Raw genomic sequence first — 16,652 nt, 5'->3', positions numbered from 1 at the left:
ATCAAAGAGCTCCAGAGCCCAGTTCATTATGATTCCTCTGAGGAGGCTCAGAGGCAGAGCCAGCCCTGGTTCCTTCCTCCTTACAGGGCACTTGCTCCAGTCTTTTCTAGGTGCCTCTGAATGAGCAAGCAGTCGATAAGGCTGCTTGAGGCAATCGGCAGTCTTGGCTCTACTGGGTGAATGAGGCAATAGCAGGATGCTGTGCATATCTGTAAAATAAATCCATCCCTTCAGCTTACCTGTGCTTACAGTCACAGAGGCTGCCAGTTCTGCCGGTACCCAGACTCGGGTCCCAGGTTTGAGCCAGTGTGTGTGAGAATGAGAGCACTCCATCTTAGAAGACTGTAGAACTCAGAGGCACTTGGCAGCCATATTGGTTTATATAGTGGAGGATACATTGTTGTTGCAGCATTTTCTCTGCATAAAGCCCAAGAACTCTTTGCTGACTTTTAACCACTATTCAAGTGACAGTTCATCTTCTATTTGAGAAGGGGGAGCTTTGTAACTGACACTAGAATCCAAACCTAATAAAAAAATATTTAGAAAAATATCTGTAGAAGACTGAAGAATACAAGGTCTTGCCCACTCAAGGGAAAGAACTCCCCACTGGCTTTCATTCTGAGTAGACAGTGTCCCTAGTCAGATTAACAGACACACCTCCTACCTGAATGGTTGTTTTCTGACAAGACTGACTACATTTAGGGATGTTCCAAGTTCCTTTTCAGCATTTAGATATTGTGCTCTTCTCAAATCAGCTGAAATATATATCCCACTGGATTTTTTTATTTTAATTAACAAGAGAAAGGAAAGAAGAGGAAGGAGAGGAAAAAAATAAAACTTTTCTTCTTATGATAAAATTTGATGCCAAGCATAGGCAGAGTGGCCTCTGGCAGAACCTATGGTGGATCATAAGTAAATCGTATAGCTTCAGGGTCCTACTTCTGAATGGACAGGCCAAGCAAGCATGCATAAGACATCTAGATTCCATACTGGTTTGGTCTACAATGCCCTCAAAAAACAACCAATTCCAGTAAAATCGACTTCATTCTCAATCTGACTGCCACCATAAGAGCCATGAAGGCCCATCAGACAGGGCAAGGTGTTGACATGTCTCCTCGGAGCCCATGCCACCTCCAGAATTCTCACTTTCCTTTAATAATCTGTTTTTTCTGTATCTACACTTTGGTTGGGCATAAGACAACAAACTTGAAAGCTGCTGGCTCAGGGTGACTTTGGTGGCTGGGACTATCTGATACTCCAACTTCTGAATTAAGCTGACCAGGAGCTAAGGCAGTCTCCTTCATTCTCAAAGAATCTGTATGGCGTGTTTACAGAGATTTGGCCATAATATCAGGTCCCATTTTAAATAAAAGAATTAACCATCATTTATTATCCTATCACAAATGTTGAGCCCTTAAATCTTTATCAGTGAAAGGGGACTGTGCTGATGTCTGGGATGTGCAGCTAATTGCAAATAACATGCAATGTAAATGATCTTCACCTAAAGGCCTGACTCACAGCCGAATCTGCAAAGGCAGCTGTGCTATGTGATAGCCAGGGCCTCCACGGCTGTTCTCTTCTTACCTTAATGATGCCAGCTTACAGTGCAAAATGGTCACCACAGTTTGTAATGCCATAGGTCAGACAAAATAATCACAGGGAAAGGTGGGAGGGCAGTAAGAAGTGGGCTCCCTGTCATCATTAAGTCAAAACAGTGTGTATATGTGCATGCCCATATAGGTGCAGGTACCTGAGGAGGCCAGAGGATGGTGGTGGATGCTTTGGAGCAGGAGTTGTAGGTATTTGTGAGCCACACGATGTAAGTATTAGGATCCAAACTTGGATCTTCATGTTAGATTAGCAAATGCTTTTAACCACTGCGTCATCTTTCCAGACCTGCTTGTCAGATCTCTGCAACAGTCTGATCAACCTCAATTGTGTGTTTCCAGCCTCCTTTGGCTAAAGAAGAAACAACAACAACAACAACAACCAACAAACATAAAGGCAAGGTCTGTCAAAGGCCAGCTTTGACACCACAGGGTAAACTGAGGATGGCCAAGTTGGGGACCAGTGCTGATAGCATTGGATGGGGACCTTGCTGATAGTAACTGGCAGGGGCTGCTCTGCTGATGGTAGCCAGTGAATAGAAAAAAGAGAGGGGAAAAATATAAACACATACACACGTGTACAGACACGTACACACACACACACATACACACACACACACACACACACACACACTGAATGCATGAAGCAAGACAAGCTCCAACAACTTCACATATACACATACATACATACATACATGCATACATACATACACACACATTCACACATTGGGTGCATGGATCAAAGGGCCAACCAACTTTACATACATACATATATATACATATAGACATATACATGAATACATATTTGGTAGATGGAGAAAACTCCAATGAGTTGACTCCAACAACTTTATTTTTTCTCTTAGCCATTTTGTTCCACCTAAGCCAGAGTTCTCTTTTGTAGGGAAACGATTACCTCATAGTCACAAGTTACATATTCTCTAAAAAGAATCACCACAAAAACATATTTTTCAGAAACAGATTAAAATCATTACACAAAAAGAAATTACAACATTTTGTCATTGATTAACAAAGTTTAAGCAAGCCAGTCTATAGTAGCATGTTTTTCCTATACTTAGCTGAGGATAATTTGTACTTACCAAGAAACAGAAAAACATCATCTATCTTGCATCTTGTTTTTGAAGACTTGTTCAGCTAAACTGGTTAATCATCTATCCTCTATTCTTATACTCATAATAGAATCATTTACTCTTTATTTATAAGTCTTTCTATCTTTAAATGGCTCCAAGGGATGACAATACCTTACCTGGACTCCAGTGACTCCTCTCTCGTAGCTAATTTGGAATTCCATTGACTAGAGAGAATAGGCCAGAGAAACAGATTCCAAGGACTACAGTAAAGACTCAGAGTCTATTTCCTGTTCTTTCAGAGGAAGAAACAACCCACCTTGTAAAGTTCATAAATATCTGTAACATGACTCCATGAGGTGGCCTGGATGTAGGAGTGATGCTCTCCTCCCCACTTACCACCTATGGCAAGAGCCATGAGAGGAGGAGAACTGGTCCTGCCTCTCCTAGTATTTGGAGGCTTCAATGAGCATGCCTGCAGGAAGTGCCTATGCTTGTCATTTGGAAGCACATGTCACTAAGAGCTTGTAGTCAAGGGTATGAGATTATTACAGAAAAATATCCCATCGTGAAGACTGATGCACAATACTGGAACGGGTCATTAACAAGTCCATGCAGTGTTCTATAGACACATCCCAAACTGTAGAAGCCATCAGGCTCAGAGGAGGTAGGCCTGGTCGGAGTGATTTTCCAGAGCAGCCTGCTGAAACGAGTCATGAAAAGCATAACTTGTGATGGGATTTGACTGACAGTGAAGAAAGAAAGACTGTGATGTTCCCTTTGGGAAAGGTGTGGACATGCAAGCAGTTGTGAGAAAGAACTCAATTTACATGAAAACAGTGCCTATGTCATGTGGTCAGACGACAAAGAGGAATGACTGACGGGTGGGTGGGCTCTAGGAAGTGAATCTCTACTGTGGATTCTGGGTTTGTGTCCTGTAGGCAGCAGGAAGCTAACAAGGAGTGAACTTCTGATGGCTGGTCCTGCCTGTCATGGACCACATCTGAAATTGCTAAACCCACTGGGCGCAGCTATGGGATTGTCTTTCTTGAATTAAAGATTTTGAAGTGGAAGGATTCACCTGTAATTCAGGCCACTCCTGCTGCTGCCAGCCTGTAAGAAGGGCACGGAAGAGAGAAGCCTTGCTCGTTGCCTGCTTGCCCTCATTCTTGCCATCAAGTCCATAATGTCACTGGCAGTAGAGCCTACTTCTCCAGGATTCTGGTATATACTGAGGACAAACCGAGACATCCAACCTTGTAGAAGAAACAACTACTGGATTCTTGGATTTCCCACTGGGAGATGGTCATTGTTGGACCAGCTGGACCACAGCCTGTAAGTCATTCCAATAAATCTCCTTTTACTGAGTGTGTGTGTGTGTGTGTGTGTGTGTGTGTAACACACACACACACACATATACATATACATATACATTTTATATAATATGTATGTATATGTGTGTGTGTGTGTAACATACACACACACACATATACATATACATTTTATATAATATGTATGTATATGTGTATGTATATATACACACAGATACATATATTAATTCTATAAGTTCTCTTTCTCTAGAGAACCCTAACTAATACAGTAGCCAACGTCTATTTATTACTTATTTTTAAGTGTGCATCCATCTTTTTATATTAAATGAGATAGACCTGCCTAATATCTGAATGATTTTTTCATAAAGCCAAGAATAATACTTTGATGGAAAAAGAATTTCAAGCCAGAAATGATACATTTTTATCTCACCATGAATTAGATCGGTGATTCTCATTTTCTCTTAAGTGCCTCTTTCAGCTGGCAAATATCCAAGTATATAACAAGACATCCAAGGGCCTCCATGCTAGGGCTCCAGATTTTGTTTCAGACCCTTCCTTCTTGCACTCCCCATTCACAAGCATGCTCATTTGAAAAATCAAGCAATAGTAGTATATTCTAGAAAAATCTAGAGCATGAGGCAAATTTAATTATAAAAAAATTTAAGCTATTTTTGTATGATTGCTATTTATAAATACTATGATCAATTTAAGGAAAAGGATGAGGTACATTCTCTAGTTTTGATTTTGTGGACAGGAAAGAACTAGCAGTAACTTCCACAAAAGTTTGATGTTTTGGCAACATGGGAAGAAGATACAGGTTGAGACACCACAACATGACATCTACATTACAAAGGCACAGCCAAAAATAACACAATTAAGTCAACAAACCAGTCACCCAAAGTCCCTAAAATGCTTTAAGGAAGTGCATGATTCTTGGCTGGGCCACATTTGCAGCACTGCTCGGTTATTTGTGGAATAACAAATGACACATGAACCTTGGAGGCAGAGCTTGGACATTCCTAGTGGGTATAAGATAAAGAAAGACGGATACATAAAGGGAAATGGAGAAAATAGACAGTTTTTTAAGACTTAATGTTAATCTGATTTCCCTTCTTCCTTTTTTCTTTTTCTTTCTTTCTATTTTTCTTTCCTTCTTTCTCTGTCTTTCGGTTTCCCTTCCTGTAATATGTGTGTGTTACTAGGGATGATTCCTAGGGTCTTGCACATGCTAGACAAGTTCTGAACCACTAGACAAGCACCCACCATAATGACCTTTGTTAAAAATCTTGACCTTTGAGTCTCCCAAATACCTGCAATTACAAACGTGCTCCATGCAGTCTGGCAGAACAGTGATCTTCACCATGCATCAGTGGATGAGTCTGGATGCAGTCCTGTGGACAGGCTTAGGGATGTGAGATCTGGGATAAAGCTATTTTATTTGATGGGTTTTGGTCTAGCATTGCTGGTGTCGCTCCCTAGCCTTATTCTGTAACTTTGGGAAATAGCTTTTCCATGTGACCATGTCTGTCTACATTTTTCCAGCAGTGAAAGTCATGTGTATGCCCCCAGCATTATAACCAAGATTAAACAGAATGCTGCCAGTTAGCTGTGTGGCATGACATCTGTCACACAGAAAAGCTCCACAAACGCGGGAATGCTGACTGTCATTGCTCTGAGGGAATTCAAGTCAGTGCCTTAAAGAGCCTTGGAGGCTAATACAAAGAACGTATACATTTCCTCAGATCTATGCAGAAACCCTTCTATAGGAAAAATCCATCTCAAAGAACATGGTATCTTATGGGTAGTACATTAATGCAAAATGAGAAAGTTTCCTTTGGGAGTCTGCCATTGACATCCAATGTCACCGGGACAAGTAAAATACACAGAGAAGACAGACAGACCCAAAGGAGCCTCCAGTCTGAGTTAACATTAAACATCACAAAGGAGATAACTGCATTCTGTGGTTTATTCATTGAGACCTCTGGTATGATGAGTTAGTTCATTACCCACAAGCCCCCCATTTTTTTCAGGGAACCTCAGCAAACATTATCCAGAAAACTTTTCAATCCAATCTATGTGTGATTACATCTCTGTTTTAAAAAAAAAAAAAGCCAAAAACTATTTTTGGAATTATTGATTTAGAGTTCCAGCTTTTGGGGTTGTCAAAATGAGCTAGATAGAGATGGGGGCAGGATGTAACTGAGTCGGCTAATGGAACTCACGTGTGGAAGTGAATGAAGAGAGGGTCAAGGGGGATAAAACACTTGAAAATAATGATGTGATGTAGAATTTGCCTTCATATGCTGGAATCTGGAGAGGTTTTATATCATCTTTTCTTGAAAGGAAATTAAACTGTAGTAAGCTATGCTATCCTAAAATAGTAGCCATGGTCTTGTTTGTTTTTAATTACATTCCATCCAGATAAGGGACCCTCATCTTCTTTCATATGAGCTTTGCTGACTGCCTCTGATCCATACCCCAGATAAACAAAACACCTTCCAAATTGGATCCATTTGGGTCCGCTACTCTTAGAAGCACACGCCGTAGCCCTCAGATAACCTGCAATATCTTTCTGTGAGGAATGAGAAACCCCTATTTATTTTGGTAAGTGAGATCCCTCCTGAGAGAAAAGTTACCGTTAGAGAGGGACATTAATCTTATTCTCCCCAATCCTACTGCTCTGGAAAGCAAGCTGACCACCCAACTGTTGTCATCTGCAGGACTCTGTCCCTGTTCTGTCCTCTTTAAACAAACAGAGGAAAAAACAAATGTTCCGCCCTTGGTCCTGCCACTAGATTCCCAGTTCTCCTTTCCACTCATCCATTCCCTCACACCATGTGGGGCACGGATTCTGAGCAGGACACCATCTGGGCATGGCAGATAGTTCCCGCTCTTGTAGGAAAGGATCCCGTGTGTGTATGTGACACTTTGGTGACCTTTGGTGACCACCTTGCAATGGATTTCCTGTAGAACAAATGACAGCATGGTCTAAGTTACAGCCTGTATGGCAGGTTGCTGTGTGATACTATACCTGAGAGGCATAAGCAATTATCTCCTCATTCTCAGATAGGGAACACATGATACTACAAATTCTGGAGACCACTAAAATCCAACATGGTAAGCCAACGAATTCTACTGGAGTTACTTACAAAAATACTGGTGACAGCTTACTTACAAAACCCTCCCCCCAGGATAGGAGTCAGCTCATGAAAGCTGCAACCTGGGGTGCACTGTGAAACTTACAGGCAGCTTAACAGAATGAAGAATGTCTCTCACAAGCATCCCAGTTGGCATGAGCCTCTTCTAGGCAATTTGACTGGTTTCTGCTACCCAACAGAAGTAAGTTCCCAGAAGAAGAAAAGATGTGAAAAGTTGGGTGTTCAAAGCCAATTGTACACATCCTGTCTTAAGTTCTGGGAATCATCAGTGTGCACTGTTGAGCACAAAAGGAAAGACATATAACAGACTAGGTCAGGCTTGAACCTGGGCAGTGAGGCTCTCTCCATCACCTCTCCCACTCCTGCTTTCGAGCTGACAAGATTTCTATTGTTGAGAATATTAGCAATCTAAGGAGCCCATGGAACTCAGAGGGAAAGGACACTCCTCTAGACTGCAGGGCCCTGGAAGAACCTAACATATAAAGAAGGGAGAAGCATTAAACACAGGGAAAGGAGCAGGATGAGAACACTCCATCACACCAGGAAGAAGAGGAAGAGGATGGAAACAGGACAGACACAGAGAAACAGAAAGGAAATCATTGTCACCAGTTTTACTAGGGCTAAGTTCCATGGGAGAGATGGCTTCGAAGTCTTCTAGCTCCTGTTATTCTTGATGAGAAACACACTGATAGGGGCCTGGATCAATATTACACAGGAAGAAATAGCAGTGGTCATCATCATCATTGGGTGAATCACAGTCAACCAGGTCTGTTATAAACTAAGGTCCATATTCTCACAATAAGCAATGTGCATGTGTCACTGTCCCTGGGAACTAAACAATATGTATTTGTCACTGCCCCTGGTCACTAAGGCAAAGCACTATGAGACTGAAAAGACATCTTGTCTTTTCAATCTAATTAAATGACTGCAATTGACAAAGAGCTCTCCCCCCTCTCTCTCCATAGACTCCTGTGCTTTCTCCTGCAAGAGTTCTTGAGGCACAGAAATTCATGACACCTGGCCCCAACCCATGCCTTCACAAAAGGCAGCAACAGAACCAGGCCCCAGACTCACACCTCAAATACTCTATCCTTCTCTTTACTGTGCTTGTGAAGATTTTACTCTCAGTGAAGTGTATGCACTCCCCATCCCACTGCCATTGTCCAGGACAAACCTTGAGTCTTCTAGGGTTAGGTCACTCCCTTTCACTTGTAGAAGATAAGAACATGGCTTCCTCCCCACAAAGCTGGGCCGGATTTCCTGTAGCTTTAAACAGAAAGCCCACCCCAAGTGCCAGTCCACCCCAAGAGCTTTGATCCAAGATTATTTTTTAAAAAGAGATCCTATTACCATGAAAAGTGTGAGATACACAGCATGTGGAAATTGTACATGGGTCCCAGGTCCTGTTTTCCAACTCCTCAACCACACAGCCTCCTTCACCATCAACACCCCCCTCTCTAAGGATAATGGTCCATTTATTCCTAATGATGAACCTGCAGGGTTACACCTGCATCTCCACAGCTCACCCTTTACATTTGAGTTTATTCCTGGTGTTATATATACTGTAGATCTGGACACAGAAACTATCACCACACTGCACTGGGTAGCTTCCTGGACTGAATGCCCTCCTCCTCACACCTACAGTTTGTTTCTCCTTCTCAGATCTTTATTCCATCTCCATAATGCTGAAATAAAGAATGTCCAGAATTTTCTATAATTGGAATCATGCAGCCCAAGGCCCTTACAGACTGTCTGCTTTCATGTAGTCACACACATTTAAGTTTCCATTCTCAACATCCTTTGCTGCATTGTTAAGTGGTTTCTTTTAAGCTCTTTCAAATGTTCCATTATCTTGACATATCCTAGTTTATGAATTCATTCACCTGTTTGGTGAAGAACACCTTGGTTGCTTCCAAGGTTTGGTAATTGTGACTAAAATAACTATAAATATCTGTGTGCACACATATTTTTCAAGTCATTTGGATAAATACCAAGGAGTGTGATCCTAATTTCTGGATCATGTAGTTAGACTGTGCTTGGTTTTATAAGAAACTGCCAAGCTGTCTTGCAACTGTTTGAGGATTTTAAAATCAGCTCGAAGTCCAGCTGGGCTCTGACCAGCTCTCCCAGGCAGTCTCTGTCAGAGTCCCTGACCTAGGGAGCAGGAGTCAGATCTCAGGACTTAGGAGGGTGAGGGCTGGGATAGTTCTCGTGTCAGTTGTCAGCAGGCTAGGGCCAGGTATTCATAAATCTGAGAGTATTCTAGCCTTCCATTTCCTCTTCCTCCCTGTTAAGGGGAAGGGGAAGGACCAGCCAGGAGCAGTGCTTCATGATGAAAGCAGGGAGGGAGGAGCTTCTAGTATGTATGAGGTGAGCTCCTCAAAGCCCAGGAAGCAGGAGGAGGTGGGGCTTCATCTCTATGGCTTTGTAATATTCACTTGCAAGGCTGGAAACTGATGTAAAAGCATGTGCCTAGAATTGGTGTGTGTGTGTGTGTGTGTGTGTGTGTGTGTGTGTGTGTGTGTGTGTGTGAGAGAGAGAGAGAGAGAGAGAGAGAGAGAGAGAGGCAGGCAGGTAGAGACACAGAGACTCAGAGATTAGAGGCCTATATGCTTCAGGTCCAGTAGTCCAAATCAATGGTCTGCATGCAGGAGAGGCTTACGATATAGAGGCTTTTGAGTCTGAGAGGCTGAATACCTGAGCAGTCTCAGTCTACTAATGAAAGCCTGAAGGACTCCTGGAGAGATGCTGGTCTTTGGCTCATGTTGGGAGCTGGAGTTTGATGTCCAAAGAAAATGGCAGCAGTGCAGGCAGCAACGGAGCAGCTGTACTCACTAGCAGGGACCAAAAAGACAGAGAGGCAAAAAGCAGCAGCTTTTCCCACTCAAACCTCCTTTTAATTGGGCTGTCTCCAGAAAGTGCTGCCCACTCCTGGGGAGCCTGCATCTCAGTTAACAGTTCCAGGAAATACCAGTGGAGACCCACACAGACATCTTCCTCAGTTCCTCATCCATTCAAGTTGGTAGCCAAGGTCAGCCATCATGGTACAGAATCCCCTTTCGTGGAAGAAAGGCCAACAGTCTTCACTCCTTCCTCAGTCTCGGTTATCTCAGGAGTTGGGCAAAGTTCATGTGGTGGATGTTTGGATTTCTATTGCTGCAGCAAAAGCAAGCTGGGGAGAAATGGGTTTATTCAGTTTACATTTCCAGATCATAGTCCTTCACTGGAGGAAGTCAGGACAGGGACTCAGGTGGTGCTGCAACCTGGAGGCAGGAGCTGGTGCAGAGCCCATGGATGGGCCTTTGGGGATGCATACCCTCTGAGAGTAGAGACTCAACTGTAAGCTTCAAAAGCAAGTGTGCAGAAGAACACACTGTTTTAAACACTTACCCACTGTTTTAAATTTCATTTGTAGCCTCCTAAAGGCTTTAGAAAAGACTTTTCTGAATCTCAGGAAATTCAGAATCACAGTGTTCAGAATTTAATTTTACCAAATAAAATGCTTGAGGCAGTGGTGCTGCATAAGCCAGGGCTATAACTTAAATATTAATAGTTTGCATCCTATTTGGATTATTTCTTTTACATTTTTCATAATTATGAGTAAAAGTAATCATTGAGCTGCAAGGACCGGGTGATTCTCAGCTGCCATCCGCTCCTAAACTGACATTCAAAGCTGTTGTTGAAAGTCAGAAATCCCCATACCCATTCCCCTTGTTAATGTAATCCACACTGGAGTCCACAGCAGCTAAGCACTGGTGCTTTTGCAAATCCCTTGAGTAGTTAATCCACTGCTTGTTTTCTGTTTGCTTGTTTCTTTGTTTTTGTTTTTTATTAAATTAGTGACTTGCTTTAAAGTTGGCAATATTTTGTAGGAGTGGATTTGCCAGTTGTTAATAAAATAGTTGACTACCTACAAAATAAATATCAACATGCCAAGGAAACGATCTATCTCCAGGGAAAATACAATAATTAGAATCACATTTTTTTCTTATTATGACATTTTTTTCTAACTACAAAACTCCATTATATTGAGTTTGGGAATATACAGTACCCCCAGGAATTGGGTTTCATATAAATGAAAGTGTCATAATCTTTCAAATAACCAGAGTAATCTAAATCTTTTTTGAATCTTTACTTTGTGCAGCTTAATTCTTTTCTTTTAAAAGCATATCACTTATTTTAAAATGCACTCCACTTTAAGCAAGTACCCCTGGGAAATCTAAACTGGTTGTGAAATTTTGATTTTTAAATAAAAATTCAAGTGAGAAAGTAAACAGTTTACTTGGCCACTCGACATGGCCAATAAACCAGAAATGCTTCCCAATATGATCTGAAATTATTTCACAACATGGGAAACAGGGTGTAACCTTTTAATAATAATTTTAACATAATGATTAAGACCAATTTATTAACTGTTTGAGACATCTAGTCAATGTACCCATGGTGCTATGAAAGTGAAAGCAAAGTGACCACAAGTGGATTTTCAAATATTCCATCTAGAAGCTGACAGTGTTTTTCTGACCAAAGTCAGTACTCATACTGAAAGAATACAGGATATAAATGACCAAGATGGGGTCCCCTCCTGAGAACTCAGGGGGCAAAATATGGTACCAGCTCCAACCACATTTACTGTTAAGCCTACTGATCACAAGTGTTTGAAGAGGCCAGTCAACCTCCCAAAACTTCAGGCAGATACTTCACAAAACTTTTGAGTTAAGCATACTTTTACTGTTGGAAAGAATTTGTCATCATGTAGGGCTTATAAAACTAATGATATAAAACCCTACTGATAAAATTCAAGATTGGCTCCTAATCCCAAAGATGTGCATTTATCCAAGAAATGAAAACTATGTAGAGCTCGTCCTGGAGATGTACAAATGCTAGGGGTGCATGCATGACAAATAGGGAAGAAGGAAGAATGGGCAAGGAGACTGTTAGACAAGGAAATGGGGTGTCTGGGGATGAATTCATTTCTTGGCAAAATGGGAAGACTTGAAGACTGATTTGAAACAATAGGAATAAAACATTTTCTTTAAAATAAGAGTCTTTAATTAGGTAAAATATTGTGATTGCATGTGTGTAGACATAAGCATTTGAGGGTTTAGTGTGGCTCTTCACAATAAGGAACTGATCGTGCTATGTCAGGCTAGCAGAGGCCTGATTGTATGGATTCATTCAGGAAGTTTGCATGGATTGACACACATTATCAGTGAAGCTTGCCTTCAGAAATGTTACACATCATTCCTTACCCTTCACGATGGGGAAATAATTTTCATACCCAAGGTCTAGAGCAGGAATCTGATGTTCTGTGGAAAGACAACTAACAAAGGCCCAGGATTACTGGAATTTTTATTGCAATTGTTGCTTAAAGTGGAAACTTAAGGGTTCTTTGGAAAGTCAGTTGGATGTTGTTTGGCTGGCGCAAGCAAGTGAAGGAACATTTCACTAAAGCAGACACAGGAGAGAGGATGTTCTGCTAAAGCAAACATGTGAAAGGACATGTGATAAAGGATTCTTCGCTAGCGACACACGTGTATTGATTTGCTTTACATTGCATAGTTGAGCTACATTCATCAGGATGCCATAGAGAGAAATGTACCAAAAAACTTTTGTTGGTGTGCTGCGGCTTCTCACCACTTCTGAGGAATCAGGCTGATTAGATGCATGTGCTGAGGCCGGGCATGTGGAGGATACCTGATGGACATTTGGAGGGTACAAATAGGACTTCACGGAGTGACGGAGACAGAGCTTGGCTTGCTGGTTTAGCTAGCTGTGCAATACTTGTGGGTCTAGAGTCTTCGCTGATCTTTGCTTCCCTGAGAGAGGCACAGCCGAGAACTTCTCCTGGTGTTCTTCCTGGTCCCTCCTGCTGAGGCCTGGCTGTCTCTGCCAGGTCATGTCACTGCTGTTGCTGTCCTGACCCTACCAGAACTGGACTGCTGGTGTATCGGCAAAGTGTTTGCCAATGGATCAAGCTGCCGCCCCTGACATTTAAACTAAACTGCTGGTTTCCAGACAACACAGATGAGAGTTGCTCCAAAGAACCTTGCTAAACAGGTCCACTTTTCCTGTATCCTTTCTTTTCTGCTACATATGGTGGGTGGTGGGCTACAAGGAAGGATAGAGCATTTAAGAACCATTAAATGGTTTTAAGCTATTAAAAATAGGTTTTGAAACCATTAAAGTTACAGTTTCTGGAGCTTCTAACATCAGAGAGAAGGCCCTGGAAGCCCTAAGGAGCTAAGCTAGGCCACTGGTCCCCAATCAGCTAATTAAAGATGATTTATGTAATCGAGAAAAGCAAAGAAAGATTTTAAATATGAACACATTAGAAGAGAAACAAATAAAGACCAGAGAACTTTGTTCTCAAGATCTGCTTCTGAGTCCAGATATGAGATTTACTTACTCAAGTGGTATGCAAACCTAAGCAGTATTTGACAAGGTGTGGCCCTGCCGGTCACTGTCTAGGTCCCTAGTGGGGGATGAGGGGTTTCTAGTTAGGACAGGTTTGTCATCTAGGCAATTATAACTTCAACAATTCTGGGTAATTTCATGTTGCAGAATATTTAGCTTTCACAGTTGCCTTCTGTTTATTATGTCCTCTCAGCACTCATGGCTTCTCTTAAAAACTAAACTTTAAAAGTTATTATGGAAGTCTCACATAGATGGAGGAAGAGGACTTGAAACCCCACCCCCAGCCTCACCAGGAAGAGTTATTAGTGTTGATGTCTACTAGGAAGGGAGGGTCGGTTTTCTTTAGCATGCGGCTGGCTCCTGGTAGCTTTCCCATGCTCCAGTGGGTGGCCCTACGCCCAAGCACATCCTGGTACCACTGACTGAACTCAGGATTAGAAGAAGGATTCATCAGTTATGATTTTAAGAAAGAAATTCTTCCTCTGCCCTCACCCTCTCTAAAATGCATTCAGCGTTCATGCCAGTTCCTGGGGAGTGCACTACTCCCACGAGAGACCCTACCCGGCCAGGAAAACAGAAATTGTGTAACTTTGCATTTGCTTTATTGCAGCTATTTAAAAAATAGAAACTGGCTGCCGTGACACCGCAGCAGCCCCAGAGCTGTAGAGCTGAGCGACAGCAAAGGATGACCCTTAATGGCTGCGGGAGCTTTCTGGGACCCTTAAGCATTTGATGTCAGTTACCACAGCTTTATCTTTATTTTAGAGATGAAGCATTAAATCAAATCCTGATTGCCTTACCTGGGGAAACACGGCCAGGAGCACCACTGTAAATTAAATCTCCTTATCCTCCCATCTCCTAATTCCATTACAGTTTGTTTCCTATATCAAACTAATTATTAGTTTGGGGTGATTACATATAGTCATCCTTAAGTCCTCTGCCTTTTCTCCCTTGGTCCTGTGGCCTTTTCTAAATATTCTTTGTCTTAGCGTGAATACCCTTTGCATTAGTGTGGCCACCACTGACTCTCTTACAGAGTACAGGCCTTTAGTCTCTCTGTCTGCTCCACTGTGAAAATTCTGATGGGAAAACCTCTTATAGGTCTTAGGTAGCACCAGCTTTGAAGCATGGTACACAAGGAGATCTGGGGAAGATATGAGTCCAAACTCCATGGTCCCTGTTTAAGAATCTCAGGTGGTATGGTTTAACATTTTAAATTTTGTAAATAGTCGCTATAGAACTGCTCATGTAAGGACACCCATGCTTCTTGTGTAAGATGTCCATTGCTTTCTGAAATACAAAATTCTCTATTCTCATGAAACTTAAATACAGAGAAGATGGGCTGGAGAGATGGCTCAGCAGTAAAGAGCACCGACTGCTCTTCTAGAGGTCCTGAGTTCAATTCCCAGCAACCACATGGTGACTCACAACCATCTGTAATGGGATATGATGCCCTCTTTTGGTGTGTCTGAAGTCAGCTAGCTACACTGTATTAAGATACATAAAATAAACAATAAATTAAAAAATACATAAAACTTAAAAATGTTTATACTCACCCTTCATCTATCAACTGACTTCTAAAACCATGGTTGTCTTCAACAAGACAGCCCTGCAGTATTAATGAGAGAAATGGCTAGAAAAGATGTCCATGCTCCCTACATTCTGCCTCCTTCTTTTTCATGATATTTTCTCCCTGGACTGAAAAATAGCATTGCAATTTCTGCTTGTACTCAGAGGGTTGGGAGTGTTTTTGTTTTTCATTTAAATTGCACTTTAAGTTTGTAGGGGGAAAAAATAGCCAAAGTTTCCATTTAAGCAATCCCAGCAAAGTCTACAACCCAGACAGTCTCTAAACACAAACTCCAAGTGACTGTTCTTGTAACTTAGGCCCTTAGGCAGGTACCAACTATAAAGGCAGTGATGGGCCTGCCTGGGAACATGCTTTCAAAGATTTCCAGCCCTTCATTTTGCTCTGTCTGCTAGAAATCTCTTGGCTCCACTCTGAAAGCCCTGAAACCATAAAGCAGATCCGAGAACACCCCACAGCTGTGGATGGCTGATGGGAGCCTTAACTGATTTTCCAGGGATAGGGAGCTCAGCAAAACCCCAGCTCCGTGATGTCAGCAGTGCTGAGCCTTTCCTCCTAAAACCAGTGGGTTTCCGTGGGAGACTTAATCCATGTGTTCTTGATCAACTTACAGTTATCTCATCAAAATGCCATTTGCATAAGTGTTTCCAAACCTTCAAGAACTGCCATTTCACAGTCCCTCCGATGTGTTCTAGTGAGAGAGTGAGAGGCAGTCTTGCCAGGGAAACACTACTTCTAAAATTTAAACTGCTTTCAAAACCCCTAACTTTGGAAATTTCAAGTAGCTACTTCAACTATAACTTAGCATTTACTTTCAGTGATAACATATCTTGTCATCAAAAAAGATTGTAGGGAACAGGCCTACCCTTCCATAGCCACACTGAATCATCAAGACTAAGTATTTGCAGGTCTGCCTATTTCTGTATTTTTTTCAACTGTAATCTACATGGTCCCTCACCCTAAGGAGATTATAGTCTATCAAGAACACTGAACATGGATGCAAATACTCCTTTTGTTTTATGTGTATGAGTGTTTTGCTTGTACGCATGCCTGTGGAGGCCAGAGGAAGGCATCAGATCCCTTGGAACTAGGGTTTCAATTGTCAGCTTCCATATGGGTGCTGGGAATCGAACCTGCATCTTTAGTCCCAGATGCAAATATTCCCAGGAGCTAAAGATTTGATGGTGGTTAAAACTAGAAGAGGTCACAATAATTGCCTATATATAGATTTCATATGTAAGAGGTATTTAAAATAGTCTATTTTTTAAATTTATTATTTTTATGTATGCATCTATGTGTTAGTTTATGCGGTTTACATGTGTGAATGCTTAAGGAGGGCAGAAGGGATCAGTCAATCCCCTGGAACTGGAATGACACACAGGTCTAACAGGCCGTGTGGGTGCTGAGAAGCAAACTAGTTCCTCTGCATGAATGCTTCTGACTGTGAAGCCTGACCGCAGCCACGCGTG

The sequence above is a fragment of the Apodemus sylvaticus genome, chromosome 12, assembly GCF_947179515.1.
Source record: "Apodemus sylvaticus chromosome 12, mApoSyl1.1, whole genome shotgun sequence".
NCBI classification, from domain to species: Eukaryota; Metazoa; Chordata; class Mammalia; order Rodentia; family Muridae; genus Apodemus; species Apodemus sylvaticus.
Note: the sequence above shows the minus strand (reverse complement) of the source record.